Here is a 14,170-nt window from a genome sequence, read left to right on the forward strand (position 1 = left end):
AATTATCAGCGACAACAGCAGCCTGTGCCAGCGACCTATCATCCTAATAACAGAAATCATCCAAATTTCAGCTGGGGGAATAATCAGAATGCTATTCAGCCACCATATCAGCAAGGAGTGAGTAAACAGTTTAACCCACCTGGATTCCAGCAACCTCAACAGTATGCTACAAGGCAATCATATCCTCAACAGGGAAGTGCAGCTGCACCTACTAGTGCTGATTTTGAGGAACTTAAGCTGTTGTGCAAGAGTCAGGCGGTTTCTATCAAGACCTTGGAAAATCAAATCGGTCAATTAGCCAATGCAGTGCTCAATCGTCAACCTGCCACTCTTCCCAGTGACACGGAAGTACCAGGCAGGATGGAAGCTAAAGAGCAAGTCAAGGCTATTACCTTAAGGTCTGGAAAAGTAGCTGATGCTGAAAAGGCAAAAGAAGTAGAAGCTGAAAGTAGAGGTGAAGAATCTACGCAAAAGGAGAAAGCGGTGGAACCAAGGAAGACTACTGTTGAACACACTCTGCCTGAGGCTAATACAGGGGAGAAACAGCTCTATCCTCCACCACCTTTTCCTAAGAGATTGCAGCAACAAAAGCTGGATAGACAGTTCCGAAAGTTTCTGGAGGTGTTCAAGAAACTTCACATCAATATACCTTTCGCTGAGGCTCTTGAACAAATGCCTAGTTATGCGAAGTTTATGAAGAATATTCTTTCAAGGAAGGTGAAACTGGATGACCTTGAAACCGTTGCTCTCACGGAAGAATGCAGCGCTGTTCTGCAGCAAAAGTTACCACCAAAACTGAAAGATCCAGGAAGCTTCACCATTCCTTGCACAATTGGCAATCTGACGTTTGACAAGTGCCTTTGTGATTTGGGAGCAAGCATTAATCTGATGCCGTTGTCGATCTTTAAAAAGCTGGATCTGCCTGATCCAAAACCCACATACATGTCGCTACAATTGGCTGACCGTTCCATTACTTACCCAAGGGGCATAGTTAAGGATGTGCTCGTCAAGGTGGATAAGCTCTTCTTTCCAGCAGATTTTGTTATTCTGGATTTTGAGGAAGATAAGAAGATTCCCATAATCTTGGGAAGGCCTTTCTTGGCTACTGGCCATACCTTGATAGATGTGCAAAAAGGTGAACTTACTATGCGGGTCCAAGATCAGGATGTGACCTTCAACGTATTCAAGGCAATGAAATTCCCTACAGAAGATGAGGAGTGCTTAAAAGTGGATGTGATTGATTCTGCGGTTACTTCAGAACTCGATCACATGCTAATGTCTGATGCATTGGAAAAGGCCTTAGTGGGGGATTTTGACAGCGATGATGAAGATAGCAACGAGCAATTACAATATCTGAACGCTTCTCCCTGGAAGCGAAAGCTGGACATACCATTTGAATCTCTTGGTACTTCTGACCTTAAGAACGCTGAAGGGAAGCTCAAACCATCAATAGAGGAAGCACCTACCTTGGAGCTCAAGCCATTACCTGAGCACTTGAGGTATGCTTTTTTAGGTGATTCATCTACGTTACCTGTTATTATTTCATCTGACCTTTCAGGTAGTGAGGAAGACAAGCTCTTAAGGATTTTGAGAGAATTCAAATCGGCTATAGGATGGACCATAGTAGACATCAAGGGGATAAGTCCTTCATATTGTATGCATAAAATTCTGCTAGAGGAAGGTAGTAAGCCAACTGTGGAACAGCAGCGAAGACTGAATCCCATCATGAAGGAGGTGGTGAAGAAAGAAATTCTGAAATGGCTAGATGCAGACATCATTTATCCTATTTCTGACAGCTCGTGGGTGAGCCCCGTACAATGTGTACCTAAGAAGGGAGGTATCACTGTGGTCGCAAATGAAAAGAATGAGCTCATCCCTACTCGAACAGTTACAGGATGGAGAGTATGCATGGATTATAGAAAATTGAACAAAGCCACAAGGAAGGATCACTTCCCTCTTCCATTTATTGATCAGATGCTTGACAGATTGGCGGGACATGAGTATTTTTGTCTTCTGGATGGTTATTCCGGGTATAATCAGATTTGTATTGCACCAGAGGATCAGGAAAAGACTACCTTCACTTGTCCATTTGGCACGTTTGCTTTTCGCAGAGTTTCGTTTGGGTTATGTGGCGCCCCGGCCACCTTTCAGAGATGTATGATGGCTATATTCTCTGACATGATTGGAAATAACGTCGAAGTGTTCATGGATGACTTCTCCGTCTTTGGACACTCATATGATGAATGTTTGAATAATCTGCGCGCCGTACTCAAAAGATGCGTGGAAACTAATTTGGTGCTCAATTGGGAGAAATGTCATTTTATGGTGCGTGAAGGCATTATCCTTGGGCATAAGGTCTCTAGCAAGGGTCTGGAGGTGGACAAAGCCAAGGTGGGAGTCATTGAAAATCTTCCCCCACCTAATTCTGTGAAAGGAATACGTAGTTTTCTTGGTCATGCGGGTTTTTATCGGCGATTCATCAAGGACTTTTCAAAGATATCTAAGCCGTTGTGTAATTTGCTTGAGAAAGATGTGCCTTTCAAATTTGATGATGAATGTTTGGCAGCATTCGAGACTCTCAAGAAGAGTTTGATCACTGCACCAGTTATTACAGCACCAGATTGGACAGAACCGTTTGAGATGATGTGTGATGCGAGTGATTATGCGGTAGGTGCAGTTCTGGGACAGCGCAAGAAAAATCTCTTCCATGTGGTCTACTATGCGAGTAAGACTTTAAATGGTGCCCAATTGAACTACACCACTACTGAGAAGGAGCTTTTGGCTATAGTCTTTGTTTTTGAGAAATTTCGATCTTATCTGCTTGGTACGAAAGTAACAGTATTCACTGATCATGCAGCTATTCGCTATCTGGTTTCTAAGAAGGATTCGAAGCCGAGACTCATTCGTTGGGTGCTTTTACTTCAGGAATTTGAGTTAGAGATCAAAGATAGAAAAGGTACTGAGAATCAAGTAGCTGACCATCTCTCTAGGTTGGAGAATCCCGATTCTACTTCACAAGATAGGACGTTAATCAATGAATCTTTTCCGGATGAGCAGTTGTTTGCAATTCAGGAGGAAGAACCATGGTTTGCAGATATTGTAAACTATCTCGTCAGCAATATAATGCCTCCTAATTTGACATCCGCTCAAAAGAAGAAGTTTCTGCATGAGGTGAAGTGGTATATGTGGGATGAACCATATTTGTTTAGACAGGGAGCTGACCAGATAATCAGGAGATGTATCCCGTTCTGTGAGACAGAGGGGATATTACGAGACTGCCATTCCACGGTTTATGGTGGACACTATGGTGGTGAGAAGACGGCAGCTCGTATTCTGCAAGCAGGTTTTTTCTGGCCTACTTTGTTCAAGGATGCTCATCAGTTTGTTTTAAGGTGTGATCGTTGCCAAAGAGTGGGAAATTTGTCAAGGAAGGATGAAATGCCATTAAATGTGATGCTTGAAGTCGAGGTCTTTGATGTATGGGGAATCGATTTCATGGGGCCTTTTATCTCATCTGGCAATAATCAGTACATCTTGCTGGCAGTCGATTATGTCTCAAAATGGGTCGAAGTTAAAGCTTTACCGACAAATGATGCAAAGGCAGTGCTAAATTTTCTTCATAAGCAAATTTTCACAAGGTTTGGAACACCTCGGGTAATCATAAGTGATGAAGGATCGCATTTTTGCAACCGTAAGTTCACTTCTATGATGCAGCGTTATAATGTGAATCATCGAATAGCTACTGCCTATCATCCGCAAATAAATGGTCAAGCGGAAGTGTCTAACAGAGAGATAAAGCGCATTCTAGAGAAGGTTGTTTGTCCGTCAAGGAAGGATTGGTCTTTAAAGCTCGATGAAGCTGTTTGGGCTTACAGAACAGCATACAAAACTCCACTTGGGATGTCACCATTTCAGTTGGTGTACGGTAAAGGATGTCATCTACCTGCGGAGCTTGAGCATAAGGCCTACTGGGCATTGAAGAAGTTGAACCTGGATTTAGATGCAGCTGGTAAGAAAAGAATGCTTCAGCTTAATGAACTTGATGAATTTCGACTTCAAGCGTACGAAAATAACAAAATGTATAAGGAAAAGGTGAAGAGGTGGCACGATAGGAAGCTGCATCCAAAGTTATTTGTGCCAGGGCAACAAGTTCTCTTATTCAACTCTCGGCTCCGACTTTTTCCTGGGAAGTTGAAATCAAGGTGGTCTGGACCTTTTATTGTCAAAACTGTGTTTCCACATGGAGCGGTGGAAATTTTTGAGAATGATCCGGACCAAGCATTCAAGGTTAACGGTCAGCGGTTGAAGCACTACTATGGGGACATGGCAAAACGAGAAGTGGTTAGTGCCATTTTGTTGACTACTTGAGAAGGGTACGAAACGTCAAGCTAATGACGAAAAAGAAGCGCTGCGTGGGAGGCAACCCATGAATTGTTGTTACAGGAACCCTTAGAAGTTAATAACCTATCCAAAAACACAAAAAAATCAGAAAATAGGGGCTGAAATTTTTTTTTCCAGTGACCCCCTGAGCGCCCGCTCAGCTTTGCTGAGCGACTGCGCAGCAAGCTGAGCACCCGCTCAGCTTTGCTGAGTGACCACGCAGCAAGCTGAGCGCCCGCTCAGTTTTGCTGAGCGACCGCTCAGGGGCCGAGTACCAGAATTTTTTTTTCAGTTCAGAAAAAAAAAACACAAAAATAGTTTTAGCCCATAAACCCACGATTTGTTCCCACTACCCCATCATTTTACTCCTTAATTCCCAAACCCTAATCTAATCCACACCCTATATATACATACACCTATCCTACATATCTCCCACAAAACTTCCTACACTTAAACCCTCTCACAAACATCAAAAATCAGTTCTTACACACTTTTATTCACGAATCAATGGCACCCAAGAGAGCACGCACTATTGACAGCAGCAGCACAGTTCCTACTGCTGATTCATCGAGGGGTACTACTGCAAGGCCTCGGTTAACTGACAGAGCTACGGAGGAGGAGTACACTAGGTTGTTGGGGAAGCCGATTCTGAAGGAGAGGGGGTTTTTACCATCGGGGAGGGATGGTGAGTTGCTGCCCATGATTGCAGAGAAGGGGTGGATAGCTTTTTGTGAGTCACCCGAAGCAGTACCGATGAGCGTTGTTCGCGAGTTCTACGCGAACGTGAAGGCTGAAAAGAATGGGTTTTCTGTGGTCCGTGGGCTGACGGTTGATTATCATCCTGCGGCGATTCGCCGTGTGATTGGACAGCGAGAGAGGAAGCCCGAGGAGGAGAACTGGAATGAAAAGACTGCTGAGGATTTTGACTTGGATTTGATTTATGCGACTCTCTGTCGACCGGGCACAGTTTGGACCTGCAGGACCGGCACTAATGAGTATCGTCACTTTCCGGCGATCGCCATGAACAGGTATGCCCGTGCATGGAATGCATTTATTTGTGCTAATATTTTGCCTTCTTCGCATGCACACGAGGTCACAGTTGAGAGAGCACAGTTGTTGTGGGGAATTCTGAATGAGGAATACTATGTAGACCTTGGTGAGTTTATCTACCAAGGAATTCTGAAGTTTTTGAGGGGAGCGAAGTATATGAACATCCCTTATGCATCTACGGTTACGAAGCTATGCCGAGCAGTGGGAGTGAACTGGCCGGCTCATGAGCAGTTGCAGTTGCCAGCAGCTCCGATTGATTCTGGCACTCTGAATGGGATGCAGGAGTGGACCGGTGGTGAGCCTGAGGAGCATGGGCTGGGTTATCGTCTTCCAAGAGGGCGTCCAGCACGAGGTGCTACTATGGCTAGGCCAGGGCGTGATGAGGCTGGTTCTTCGAGAGCTCAGGAGGGTGCTGGGATGGTTGATGCCCAGTATAGGAGGCTTTCACGGCGGATGGATGCCATGTATGAGACGCAGAGCAGGTTTGCTCAGGAGCTCACCCTTGCGTTAGGGACTGCTTTTCGAGGCCTTGGAGCTGATATCCAGTGGCCAGTTTTTGGTGAGGACTCTGCATACCCGCCGCCTGATACTCCACCCACTGAGGGTGATGATGATGATGACTCCGAGTAGGTATACCCTGTGTTCCTTTCTACTACTTTCACTGAGGACAGTGAAGATTTTTAGTTTGGGGGTGGTAGTTAAGGAATATTGTGTGTGTGTCATTTAGTTGCATATTCATGATAATTTAGTTCATATAGTTGCATAATTTATGCCATATAGTTTTTTTTTATGAATGTCATGTAGCTCATGCATTTACCATGATCCCTTTTACAATGATTTATCGACTGAATTGTGATATTGATGCGAGTGTAGTGATAACATTAAAGTGATATTAAGTTGTGTAGGTTGATATGCATGCTAGAAACAATTGTAAGTCCACTAAGTCTTAGAGAATGCGTAAGGGCTAGATTGTTGTTATGATTTGGTTGTTTTCAAGGTCAATCTACTTATTATGCTTATAATTCGATTATAGGTTCTTAGTGATAAAGACATGAAAAAGAAAAAATTTTGGAGAAAAAAATATGGAAGTTGTTGCTAGTTGTGGCTAGGCATCAAATGGCTAGTAGCCGGCTCGCATATGGTGCGAGTAGTCTAGGGTTGAGCAAGATGGAGCGAAACGCACTTGCTCAGAAGTTATAAAAAAAAAAAAAAATTGCATAATTGATCAAGAGTGGGCTCTTTGGTATTCGAGTTATTAAGTTCTTAGGGGACTTTGTGCCTAGTGACCTAAGGCTTTTAGAGTCTGGGATCCGCTAACCTAACGCTCGTTACATGGATACCATTGTATAAGTCTTTTGTGGACCTCACTCATTGCACGGTCAAATAAGCATTTGAGTTGTAAATAAAAAGCACGATTCCGTAGTAAGCTCCAGAGTTCTTGTAGTGTTGTATATCACTTTGTGCCTAGAATTTTTTATTCTTTGTATAATCATAGGATTGCCTTGAGGATAGTCTAGTCATATTAATTGGTCTAGTTCCGAAGCATATCTGTTAAGCATTTGCACACACCATGTTTTTGGCTGTATGTCCGTTTGCATGAGTTTATTGATCTTTAGTTGTCTAACTGCATTCGTTGAGATGTGACAATTTGGTTGGTTAATTGTAGTAAGGGGGATCACTGCATTTTCATATAGATTGCATTCATGCATGTTTTTATTTGTTTTTGAGTCTGTGACGCTTGAGGACAAGCATCGATTTAAGTTTGGGGGTGTGATAAGTGGCATTTTATACCACTTAGAACGTCTTAAAATGGCTTAAATTGGTGTCTTGAAATCAAGTATTTTGTGTATTTGATGCGTTTTTCTAGTGTTTATGCATTTCAGGGTTTTAGTTGCATTTCGGGGGAGGAATCATCAAGAATAAGCCTTGGCATGTGTTCACCATTGCGAGAGGAAAGAAACGGGCAGATTACGGCGAAGAAACGGAGCGAAATCAGAATTTTTCCAGTAGAGGTCTGAGCGCCCGCTCAGCATTGCTGAGCGGCCGCGCAGGGTCGGGAAAAAAAACAAATTATTTTAGGACTTCTACTTCTGTTTGGATTCCACTTCTATGTAATCTGAGTTTTATGGGACTATTATATAAGTAGATTTGAGACGTTTTCACAAGGGTGGATTGAAGAAGATTGTGTTTTTACGCAAGGAGCGAAGGAGATAAGGAAGAAGACCGATTTAGCACACCGCAACGAATAGGAAGCATATATTCTTGTGATTCTTGTTTCGTTGTAACGTTGGATGCTAGTTTTCTTGCTTTGAACTTATTTACTCTTGTGACGTACTCTGTTTTAATATAATTAGTTTAGTTATTATTTTCTTGTGTTTGTTTATCATGATTTCATATGAACCCATGATGACGATAAGTGCTATTATGGGCTAATCGTGATCATGGGGTTGCAACGGATTTATTATGGAATTCTTTAGTTAATTGTTTAATACTTTAGTGTGTGATGATTGCATGATATCTAGTATTGGTTGTGCGTATTCGTCTTATGTGCGTCGCGAACATATAAGATAGGGTGTTAATCTCTTATGAAGTGACGGTGGATCTTGAGATTTAGAACTTGCCATGCTAGCATAGGTTCATGTACGTTGTGCATGATTAGTGGGTAACTCTAACAGTTTTATTTGCCCTATGTAATCAAAAGGAATAACTTGAGCTTAAATCGTTGTGTTGTCAATTTCTGTAGACATATGGGAACTCAACATAATTGATGACTATTCAACTTCTATCTTAATTGTGGATGCTTGGTAGAATGGTATTAGTACAATGAAAGTTGGCTTTTATCAGTTTTGTGTTATTCGATTAATATCATCACTGTCACATGCTAAAGGTAATAACAATGGCTATAGAAGGAAGTAATAATGAAGTTGTGATCTCATGAGTGTTTTATTATTGATAAATTGAAGTGTTAGTTAAGTGATTAATTAAGTAGTTAATTATAGTTAATATTTAATCAACAATTTTAAGTGTTAGTATCTTAACATTGAGAAGTAATCATACATTGGTGAGTGAGTTTAACTAGACAGTAATTTAGTCTGAGTCTCTGAGGGAACGAACTAGAAAGTATTCTATATTACTTGCGAACGCGTATACTTGCATGAATATTAGCGCGTGTTTTCGCCCTAACAAGTTTTTGGCGCCGCTGCCGGGGACTCGGCGTATTTGTTTAGTTTATGTACTTACCATCATTGGTTATTAGGACTCAGTGATTAGGACGTAGTAGTTACTTATTTTTTCCGGTTGTGTTTCAGGTACTTTAGCAAGCGTTTATGCAAACTCGTTCTCGTGCTCGCAAGAGGACTTTAGATACAGCTGAGGAGACAGACGAAGTTCTTGATATTTCGGAGAAGTTAGATTTTGAGGATTCGGATTCAGGAACTGAGCAGAAAGAACCAGAAAACATGGGAGATCGTATTGTTCAAGCTGATCCAGCTCTTATGGATTTTTCTCGGCCAAAAATTGATGACATTCAGTCAAGCATCCTTCATCCGGCTATTCAAGCTAACACCTTTGAAATCAAGCCGGGCACTATTCAGATGGTGCAGAATTCTGTTTCCTTTGGAGAAGCGGCAACTGAAGACCCCGACATGCACATAAGGAATTTTGTCGAGATCTGCAGCACTTTTAAGTATAATGGCGTGACTGATGAGGCTATCAAGTTGAGGCTTTTCCCATTCTCACTGAGGGACAAGGCTAAAGACTGGTTATATTCTGAACCAGCTGGGTCCATCACTACGTGGCAAGATCTTGCGCAAAAGTTTCTGGTGAAGTTTTATCCGATGGCAAAGACTGCTGCTATGAGGAGTGCTCTTACTCAGTTTGCGCAGCAACCTACAGAATCTATGTGTGAGGCTTGGGAACGCTACAAGGAAATGTTGAGAAAATGTCCACATCATGGAATGCCGGATTGGATGGTGATCACTGGTTTTTATAATGGTTTGGGGGCTCAATCTCGGCCCATGCTCGATGCAGCAGCTGGAGGCGCCTTATGGGCTAAAAGCTATACTGAGGCATATAATCTTATAGAGACGATGGCTGCAAATGAGCATCAAAACCCAACTCAGAGGATGACGTCAGGCAAGGTAGCAGGTATTCTGGAAGTTGATGCAGCCACCGCTATTGCAGCCCAGCTCCAAGCGCTATCAATGAAGGTTGATTCTCTGGCTACGTATGGAGTTAATCAAATAGCTATGGTTTGTGAGCTTTGTGCAGGTTCTCATGCTACGGATCAGTGTTCTCTTGTCAACGAATCTGTTCAGTATGTGAATAATTATCAGCGACAACAGCAGCCTGTGCCAGCGACCTATCATCCTAACAACAGAAATCATCCAAATTTCAGCTGGGGGAATAATCAGAATGCTATTCAGCCACCATATCAGCAAGGAGTGAGTAAACAGTTTAACCCACCTGGATTCCAGCAACCTCAGCAGTATGCTACAAGGCAATCATATCCTCAACAGGGAAGTGCAGCTGCACCTACTAGTGCTGATTTTGAGGAACTTAAGCTATTGTGCAAGAGTCAGGCGGTTTCTATCAAGACCTTGGAAAATCATTATAACTTTTAGCATTAGAGCTTTTGCTTCTCAATACCCATTCTTTTCCAGTTCGTAATCACTACTACCTTCCGTTCCTAATATTATACTGGTTATACTTCTGCTCGTTAGCGTTCTATAACCTTTTAATAACCACGTCAACCTTAGTATCACGAATGTGTTTCCATTCCGAATACTACCATAACTTTATTACTCCTTTTTCAGCTATTTATATTTCCTAAAGTTTGATCAATCATATAGAAGTAAAAGAATTCATTGAGAGATCACTATGATCATGAACACTTGTTACATTGCATAGTTAGTACAGAAGGTGGCCAGCCTTTAATACTTGACAAGCAATTAAACAATAGCTGGTATCCTACTCGGCTTCTATCACACAGATAGATAGTCATTCGGCAATACCTCCCCTTCTGGAAGGGTTGTTCTTCTCAGTTTATATGAAATGAAGAGAATAGAAAAGAACGAACTGAAGAGAATTGTATATACGTAAAAAAAATTTTATTGCCATAAAATATCTGGCTTAGAATCTACCTCTGAACTATAGAGGTTTGTCATAGGAGAACAAAACATATATGTATTTATATCAACATCAAGTATTATAGCATCGTATTTCACAGGCCTAACTATTTTTGCTATTCCGTCCATCATTCTATGGACCCATGCTCTTCCTCGAGCTTATACACAATCACCTTTGAAACTCCCTCGATATCGAGAATCGAATTTGGGATCTCATTCTAGACATCATCATTACTAGAATCCTATGCTTGCACCGCAACCTTCCTCATATAGTAATACGACTCTCTTTTCATAAGAGGGAATAAATATTCAATAGGTAGATACTCTACTTAATTAGTCTATCAATGATAACTTATACACTACCACGACCCGATTAGTGGTACTCAATCTCAACATCCATTCCAATACAACTCTCACGGTTGTAATCAGCTCATTACTCGCAGAATCATTGCTGCATTACTATGGTCCACTACTGACCTACTGTCGTCATTCACGTTCCATGAAATCTTAATATCTACCCATACAGAGTCCATACATGGCGTATCAAATCCTTCTAAGGAGGTAACACAATCACCATTCATGATTCATGAAGAACACTCCTGATCCTGACATACATACATGACATGAAGCAGATAAAATTGCAGGAGAGTTTCAATCAAAGCAACGATAGCAGGTTAATACCATTCTTAATCATATGCCTTAAATAGAAGACTTAACTCAAAGGTTAGTCTAGTCCTTTTTGAAACATGGTCCTGGCTTATCTCAAGATAGTATCTTCTGAGATAGATAGCCTGCTCATGGCGATTACACGAATTAAACCTTTACCAACTACTATTATGGTTGGGTATTGCACAGTCATCAGAAGGAATGTCAATCTTTTAAACCATAATACAACCTTTACGGCTTCAACCATTATTAGTGTATTCCTCTGGCACGAGCGCTTGTAATTGTCCTCTTACATTTAAAGTGTCGGCCACCTCTTTGGCCTTTCCTGATAGTAATATTTCCTTACAATCAATGTTAGCTTAACCACTTTCACTAATTTTCTACCCCATTTCAATCACAACTTATGTGAAGATGTTTTCCTTAAAATCTGATGAGAAAAAAAATATCACCATTTTTCCATAAGTTATTGCCTCAGTCTTTAGAGGTTAATCACTGTCACGACTGACTCTCAATCATACTTAGAACATCTTTTATCTTAGGTCCTAATTGCCCTGAACAATTTTGACCTTTACTGGTTTGATCCATACTTTCTCGTGGTTTAACACGTGCCCCACTTGGCATCATTATAATTACGTCATATTTCTTTTATCAACATTTTTATTCTTGAGAATTTTGAATATTACCTTTCTCCTTGTAAGACCTCTAAGGTTATCCTTCAATCGTTCCTCCTGTATTCCCTAGATACAGGGCATATCAAAATACCATTTACTCTTACTAGAACTATTGTCTATATACTTCTGAAAAATTTCTCCACTAATTCTTAAAGATTATTGTTACCTTAACCCTTTCCAAATCATACTGTCAAAACTCATACTGTCCCTATTAAGGGTGAAATGCCAACCTTTATGCATTCCCCTAGGATTCATTTTAAGTTACCGATGTTCTATCCTTAATTCCACCTTTAAAAGGTACCTGCATCCTTCCATGGATAAATCAAGTCATATATCCCTGATAAGGGTGTCTTATTCAATCATTCCCACCTCGATAGTATATGCCTAATTTCAGAATAACATTTGTATTCAAAATGAGGTCAATCAATATGGCCTCCCAAAAGATAACAACGATTATCCGCTTTTCTTGCCTAATTTGGTAACGATAACAAGGATGTTCTGGAAGATATTGGTCGTGTTCAACGTGAACTTCTTCTTAATAATTCCTCATTTACTTTTGTTGTTTATCTCAACAGTCACCTCAATGCTGGGATATCTTTCATACCTAGCCTCCCTTTTTGGGTATCAAGCCACCGGTCTTACACTTCACATTCTTGAAGGTCACTTCCTTCATCCACTTTTCCTAATTTCGTACTTCCTTGTCTCCTCAGTCTATCCGCATTTTATTATTCATCCTTCGAACTATCTCAAGGTTTCCTCGGATCCTCCCAACTTACAGGGAATAAAATATATGTATCTCTTATGCCTTCAACCATCAATTTTTAACTCATGGTGAATCACCCTCATCCTGAAGATTACATACTTCTCTATTTTTATTGCTACGAGTCTTTAGGGTTTCCTCATACCCAACTCCCTTATCATTCCTCAAACTCTATTGCCTTTATATTCCTTTCCACTTCAATTCCTCTTTTTTTTTCCTTTCTCTTATCATTATTTCATGAACCAACACAACATAAACATTGATTTCAAATATCTCGTCATTCTGGATTCGTGCCCTCAGAACGAATCTTGACAACTTTTACAACTTAGATTCATAATTCATCATACTCGTCTGTCTTTGCTCTGGCTCTAAAGCTTTTACAATATCTCCATAACCTTGGGAAGTACTTTCCTGAAAACAATTGACTGAACTTAAATCAGTTTATTATAATCTCTTGCTCCGTGCCTTCCTTGGCCTTTCACCAGCGGGTGGTCTCTCTCTCAAGAGGGTAAGTGACAAAAACAGTCTTTTGTGGTTCGTCCATCATTTAGAATCTCAAATGATTCCTATATTTCCTTTAGCCAGGCTTTTGCCTCGACTGGGCCAGCTTGTTCCTTGGAACTCTGAGAGCTTAGCGACTTAGAGGTCCTGAAAGAATTTCCCACTACCTTGTTTCCCTCAAGGTGGTGGTTGGGAATAAAGTATAAGTTCTGTTTGGACAGGTCCATGAATTTTCGTATAGGAGTACCGTCTCGGGTCTCCTGACCTCGCTCGACCTTTGTTTTCTCAGTCTAAATATTTCTTCCTACTCCCCATAATTGGGGTCATCTTTTAATTTAAACTCCTCATTTTCCACTTTAGTATATTCTGGGTTCCTTATATCTTAATTGCAACCTCCCTGATTATCACATTCAAGGTTTGCCCCTAATCTTATTCCTTGTGGGGGCATATTAGTTGGAAAAATTTTGAGAATCTCTGGATATTTGTCTTACTTACTTTGCTCAAGTCTTTCCCTCGTTCAGTCCTTGCACGATTGCAAATTATGAATTCTCAAGTTCGATAAACTTCATGAAACTCTCTTAAGTGTTAATAGAGCAATTAACAATGTGATCTTATCACAAAAAAACTGATCTGAACTGAAATTAACGAATATATACATAACCATTTATTCGAGGGTACAACAACTGAACACATTAAAGAGAATTACATCATTTGATCTGATCGCTCCTATCTCAAAAGTACTACCATAGATAATCATCTAGTCATTAAAACTAATCATCCATAACTTAGGCTAATCCTCCAAAAGCGGTGCTGCATGAAATTCTTGTCAGATTGTTCAGACTCTGCACACTATTATGGATCAAGAAATGCGGACACGCACGACATCCCTAACCTGCTCCATTAAGGCGGTGATGAGGTCTAGGATAGTTGCAAGTAGAGCTGGATCAATCTGACCCTCAAGATGGCCTCTAGCTGTAACACGAGTGGTAGCCTCAATCCTTTCCATGCTATGAGCT

At 40.9% G+C, this 14,170-nt stretch overlaps 1 non-coding gene across 1 annotated transcript; it reads right to left on the bottom strand.

Annotated features, from left to right (window-relative positions):
- Nucleotides 1-9,281: 9,281 nt before the first annotated feature.
- On the bottom strand, nt 9,282-9,388 carry LOC141687582 (small nucleolar RNA R71). Its single transcript, XR_012561076.1, has one exon. It is a non-coding gene; the product is annotated as a small nucleolar RNA R71 (small nucleolar RNA).
- Between the last annotated feature and the right edge of the window lie 4,782 nt (nt 9,389-14,170).

The sequence above is a fragment of the Apium graveolens genome, chromosome 9 (assembly GCF_009905375.1).
Source record: "Apium graveolens cultivar Ventura chromosome 9, ASM990537v1, whole genome shotgun sequence".
In the NCBI taxonomy this organism is placed as follows: Eukaryota; Viridiplantae; Streptophyta; class Magnoliopsida; order Apiales; family Apiaceae; genus Apium; species Apium graveolens.